The sequence below is a fragment of the Anguilla anguilla genome, chromosome 1 (genome assembly GCF_013347855.1).
Source record: "Anguilla anguilla isolate fAngAng1 chromosome 1, fAngAng1.pri, whole genome shotgun sequence".
NCBI classification, from domain to species: Eukaryota; Metazoa; Chordata; class Actinopteri; order Anguilliformes; family Anguillidae; genus Anguilla; species Anguilla anguilla.
Genome location: NC_049201.1, coordinates 33,379,156 through 33,385,861, shown reverse-complemented (window position 1 = coordinate 33,385,861; position 6,706 = coordinate 33,379,156).

Here is a 6,706-nt window from a genome sequence, read left to right as displayed (position 1 = left end):
TGAGACTGTCTAGAGAGCTAACGTGATCTAGCTAACATTTTTTTTAAATCCCACCCTTGGGATGAACAGTTACTATTGAAAGTGCAATTTCCATATTGGTTCAGTATAACAAATAGCTCAGTAATTGTATTGTTAATTTCATACAATCTTCCAAGGGCACCAATGTGTTGTGGTCATTTGTTACTAAACTTTGTAAAACAAGGTAATACTGTTTAATCTCTGCATGACAATAACCAGAACTTGTGTACTACATTTGATTCTACAGCTATATTAATTGGATAAGAAAAGTTGGGTCAACATTATCACGTGCATTCAAACTCAAAAAAATATTTGGGTTCGAACCCGAGCTAGCCCACTAATTTGCTACAGTTACACATAAAGAGCATTACTGTGAAATAATGATTTCTTGGGATGGTTTATTAACAGATGGACGTGATTTCTTATGATGGTTTATTAACAGGCAGACGTGGAGAAGTTGCAGAGTAAAGTAAGACATGTGGCTAACATAACTTGATAAAATTAAGAGATGCATGGTAAAGCGGTTTTAAAAATCCTAAAACCAGTGATTCTGTTTTTATTATCACACAAGAAATTCACGTCAAGGGCATTAATAGTGACATTTCTCACGATGGTTATCAACACAGGTGGACATGGAGTTGCCTGCGTCGAAAAATTAACTCGCGTTTTCTTTTTATCCGTATTTATCGAGCGTCTGATCTAGGATCAGCTTTACCCTGTCCATATCCTAATCTTATTCATTATGACATATGAAGCACAACTGATCCTAGATCAGCCCTCCTACTCTGAAATGGCTACATAGTTTCGTCCAGTCCAACGTTAAGGCTTTTACGTAGTCTGTAAGCACAGGGTGCATACGCTGTGCGGACGGATCAGGGATGGACAGTCCGCAGTCGTTTGCCCTTTCATAGTCCAGTCGTACCAATGCATACCCAAGGCCTATATTTCCCACAATCTTTGCGCATCGTTCTCCTTTTCTGCCGGAAGTTACAGACTGTAAACAACATGGGGTCCTTGCCCAGCGTTGTGCTTATTTCTCTCCATGAATTGTTGTTTTTCTGGAAATCTTTATAATCCCATTGGGATGAATCGTAGAGGTGTCTATACCTTCTGACCTCTTCAACCAGTCTCTCTTCAAACGTTGACTCCATGCCTGTTTTGTGTATTCCGCCTCGCAGCGTGTTTCCCGTGCCACATGAAATGCATGTCGATGTGAAACAGTTTCATACCGAGCCATGATTTGTGTGACACTGGTATGCGAACACTAGGTACGCGCGGTCACAAAAATTGAGCTTCTCGTGGACATGCCCAGGCAGACGTATGCTGAGGTTCGCTATTTCGTCATTTTGACCACGTGGACCCCAGCAGAGTCCGGTCCGTGTATGCTACGTCTGGACCATGATTTGGCCATTATACTCCAAACACAACACAGCGCAGAGTAGGTTAAAACCTGGCTAACATGACTCGCTAAAATTGAGAACTGCGTGGTAAATTTGTTTCTAACAAATCTGTTTCTAATCCTAACACCAGCGATTACATTATTATCACCGCCATGTTTTTTAAAACTTTCCAAGCAAGCGGATCACATGATGGGTTTGGCTTTTGTGATTGTATCAGGGTTTGGCTTTTGTGATTGGATCATTCCTCATGAATTATTCACGAAATTCCCGGATTCTTCCTAGGAAAAAAATATTTGCCCTCGACACTCTCTCTAAGTCCCGACTGAAACACACCAGCGAAACGAACAAAGCTATTGAGCTATCCCAAATTATCTGCTAAAAACAGAATTATGGACATATTCGAAGAAGAGAGTTCTCAACGGCATGTGGTCGAGGAAAGAGCTCCAGAGTTGAATGAGTGTTGCATGAGAGGACGGATTGTTTTGGTTTATAATTTAGAATTATGCGTTTGTTGAAATTGAATTTGGATCACAGATGAAGTGGCTTTAAGAAATCGAGTGTGAAGTGGTGGAAAGAGGAAGTAAGAAAAGAAAAAAGGAATTGAATATGAAGATAAGGATGATAAATATGTAGTTGGAATAAATGTGGATGTGAGGCCCGGGTATGGATGGGAAGCAAATGGCATTTTTAATGACGCCCACGAAATAAGGAAACTCGTAAAGAAGGAGATTGGGGAAGTAAGAGCAGTGAGGGTAACCGGGGGGGATTGTAATCGTGGAGTGTCAGTCGAAGAGACTGAGGGACAAGGCTCTTAAAATCAAAATACTTGAATCGACAAAAGTAGTTAGTTTTTTAATGAGAGAAAGAGCGCTACAGAAAGGTGTTATTAGTGGGGTCCCGTTGTCGGTAGATGCCATTGTTTTTTTAGAGGTAGAAGGAGTTTTAGGGGTAAAGCGGATGATAAGCTATCGGGAGGGAAAAGAACAAGAATGTGGATCAGTGCTTTTAGAATTTGCGGGAAAATTACCGGAAAGAGTCTTTTTAGGTTATGTTTGTTACAGGGTGAGGGAATATGAGAGGATTCCACTAAGGTGCTATTGGTGTCAGGATTATGGGCAAGTGGCAGCAGTGTGTAGGAAAAAGGATCACAGGTGTAGAAGGTGATGGAAAGATGGGTGTTCTGATGATGATTGTATGGTGTCTAAAGAACAGGCAATATGCTTTCACTGTGGGGGAAACCATGAAGCAGTATGAAAGAAGGAAGAGGGAAAGTGAGGTGGAAAGAACACGAGTGCAGAATAAAAGAACATATGCAGAAGCAACCAAGGGAGTGAGGGCAGAAGCGGGAACTGAAAGGAAGGAACAGAATAGAACTGGAATAGAGGGAAAAGATCAAGGGAGATGTGACAAAGAAATCATGCATTTGGATAGAAGAAGGTTTCTGGCATTTATTGCAATAGTAATTAACTGCAAACGAGATGGAAACAAAATCAGAGAGAAAGAGATTTCGAGTATACTGCCCTACAAAGCCTAACGGTGCATGTCCACTGCAGCGTCGAAAGCAGCGCGATTCGACGCCTCCCATTCATTTCTTATGGGACAACCGCCAAGCGGCCCCGCAATGCATTCTGGTAGCGGCGCGCAACTTTATGCAAATGAATCCGTCGAGCACGTTCCATTGAACCAATCAGGTGAAGGCTGTGCTGCTGTTTCTTCAGCCAGCTAGCCAAAATCTTGTTCATTAACAAAAGTTCTGCGCATTTTGAGGATGGAGGAAAAACAGATAATTTCTGTAGCTGCATTCTCGGTGTTATATGAGGTAGAGAGCAGCTATTACTAGCTTCTTGTTGCAGTCCATGGCGGGTTTGTGATATATTGGGATGTTATCTGGATTTAAAATCGCCGGCGAATTATCCGGTTTGATATACGATAGCTAGCTAGCTAGCTTGTTAACTTGGCACTAACTTCGCTACCCCTAACCCAAAAACTTAATAAGTTAAGTCAGTTATACTTGGAGAGTAATGTTAATTTTATTCTGGTTATTCCACTCCTTTGCAAGCTTATTAGACAAAGTATATTGTGATGCTCCTATACTTATACATGTTGCATGAACGGGAACACATTTTCAGCAGGACTTCGTAACACCCACCAGCGCCCACCACATATTTTTTTTGACACGCCCCCAAGCAGCCGGGCGATGTGAAGCGACGCGTCGACACGCGATGTTTGATGCTGCAGTGGACATGCACCATAACTGCAGTAACTACGCAAAGGGTAAAACTGAGAAAAATGATTTAAAGTGTTTTAACTGGCCAGCCGTCATGGTTTTTGGGCACAAAAATTACCTCATGAATACAGGTACAATTAGTGCAATATTACTTATATACCTATAACCCATTTGACTGGCCAGTTAAAACACTTTAAAGCCATTTTTCTCAGTTTTACCCTTTGCATAGTTACTGCAGTTAGGCTTTGTAGGGCAGTATAACGGATGTGAAGGGGGGACGAAATACAGGGAATTTTGGCGAAAGGGTTTGGAGGGAGTCAGACGCCAGGGATATAGCGAAATAGTGAAGAATCGTGGTTCAGGTATGGGAGGGTGGGGCTATTTTTTTATTTAATTTTTTTTTGAGAACTAAATCAGATGCCAATGTACACAGTAGGTGGCGGTAAGGCACCAATTTAGGTTTGCCAACTGTCATTAAAATCAGAGAAGAAGAAGAAGATTTGAATCCTGTTATATCAAAGACTTACTAAAAACATGGCGTGACTTTGTTGAAGGACCTTCAGTGCGTATGTTTGGATACGCTGTTATCGAACAGAGATGCTCGCTTGCTTGCCTACAGGATTTGGCAAAAGTTGAATTTTTCAAGCATGGCCTACGGTATGCAGTCTACTATTAATTTATAGAAAAATGGCTAGAAGAAGCAATGGTTTTGATTGTTTGCCCGTTAACGTTAGCCATTTTCCCCAAATAGTGGCGAACTGATGCAGGTCTGTGGAAAAGTTTGCCTCCGGTAATGTTTTTCTGGTGCACGTTTCAGACCACGCCTGGCCAAAACAAAGGTATTCGAATCTCTTTGGCCAAAATCGTCACCACATTTGGAGTGTCGCCTCTCTGCACTCTGATTGGTTGGGAAAATACAACTATCCCGGGAAGGTTGCCTCCTTCGTTTATGCCTAGAACGTCAAGACATCGGCCAGGCTCTGTTGAATGAAGCGAAGCGAAAGTGGAAAAAAGAGACTGGCTCACGAGGCTAGCTGTGGGCTCACAAGCAACTAGCTGGTTCTGCTGCTGTGAATCAATATTACCCACACTCGTTTCTATGTCAGGATGGCCGAGCGCTCCAAGGCGCTGCGTTCAGGTCGCAGTTTCCCCTGAGGAAATATGAAATTGGTCTCTGTTGGGCTCCCAAAAATAGAAACGACCATTTAAAAAAAAAAAAAAAAAAAAAGCCCGAAACTAAACGCAGTTAAAAAGTTAACTAACAATGTCAGGGGCATAAAACTATTAATATAACAGTTTGGTACAAGTAAAACTGTCATATATTAAAATTGTCAATTTGCATATATAATGTCAATCTATACGTTTTATTGTGCAATCTTGTTTGTTTCTTTAATCATTCAGAATGTTTTTTTCTAATATTCCGATTCTATGTTCAAGAACTCCATTACTTTAAATTACCAGTAGTGATTGTTACATGAATGTTCAGCTTCTACATTTTAATGACATACAAATAGTAATCAATCAATACTGTATGCTTGCTTATAAAAATGTTTATTTACATTGTTTACAATAGTACTGATTCAGAACATTGCTAAACAGTAAACCACAAATCATATTTTCAGATTTTTATCCAGTTATGAATATTTTCTATTTTGTCCATCATGGAAACAATTTTTCTTAAGAATTAAATACAACATATGGCATATTTTAACCAGTGCCATACCAGTCTAAAATGCTTTATAAATGATCATAATGACAACAACAACAATAATAATACAATATAGCTGCAAGCAGCAATGAAGGGGCCAAGCACTAGGGCCAAGCACCACCAGGTAGACAAGTAATCAGAACAACCACTGAACAAGACACCAGTCCATCACAGGCTGAACAGACACATTGACACACACTCTTACAATTACACCTATGGGGAATATAGCATGTCCAATTGACATTACCTGAAAAAACCAGAATACCCAGAGGAAACCCATATGAACACAAGGACAAGGTACAAACTGAAAGCAGACGCACTCCGAACTTGAAACCTCCATATTGTTAGGCAGTAGTGCTACCCATTTGCACCACCGTACTGCCCCCCACTACATATATGTCAAGCTTAAACATAAGCAGTGCCATAAAATGCAGTGTGCCTTCTTGGAACATTGCAATAAGAAGTGCCAATGCTGTCGGAGGAGTGCAATTTTTGGGTATTTGAAAAAATCCAAAATCGTGGGAATAATGGCAGAGAACATACCATATTAGCTGAATATAATAACATGTCCCTGATTAGAAAAGGACCCCCCATTTTTCAACACCTTTTTTTGGTAAAAGACTTTTTGAAGATCAAATCTTAATTTTTAAAGAAAATAATTTCATTTGACATGAATTTAATAAAACTCACTGAATAAAATAAGGTATGCTGATATATTTTCTACATGTTTTAAATGAAATTGCATTTTATTTTCTTTTAAATGTGACAATCACATTTTCAAATGAATAAGTTATTTTAATTAAATAAAAATAAACTAGTCTACTGGGATTTCTAATGCCATTAAACCATCTCTTTGTGAAAAGCAACCATTTTACAGATAAATGGTGCCATCTGCTCTTGTTAATGTATAATTACATTAAAAAGTCTAGTCCTCCCATGTAAGACAACCTCACTTTTCAGATGCAATTTCTGAAAAAAAAGAATGCTGTCTTATATTCAGGCCAACATGGTAAGTCCAAGTGTTTCTTCAACACTATTTAGTGTATTAGTTGTGGCAGTAGGTCAAAAGGTGCAGGAGATGTGCCTATTTTAAGTGTTACAAACTGACCTTTTATAGTTTTGCATAAAATTCAAAATGGCGGAAAATCTAAGTAACCGGAAGTTATGGGTCCTTACAAATTTGTTCCTCATGACGAGTGGCATATGTGTGCAAAATTTAATGATTGTAGGTCAAACAGGGCATGAGATATGCCTGTTCAAAGTTTGCAATTTCAATCGCTTGCTATAGTGCCCCCCTTTGGCCAAGCAATGTAAAATTTGTTTCATGGCCTGTTGGCATAATTCTGTACCATT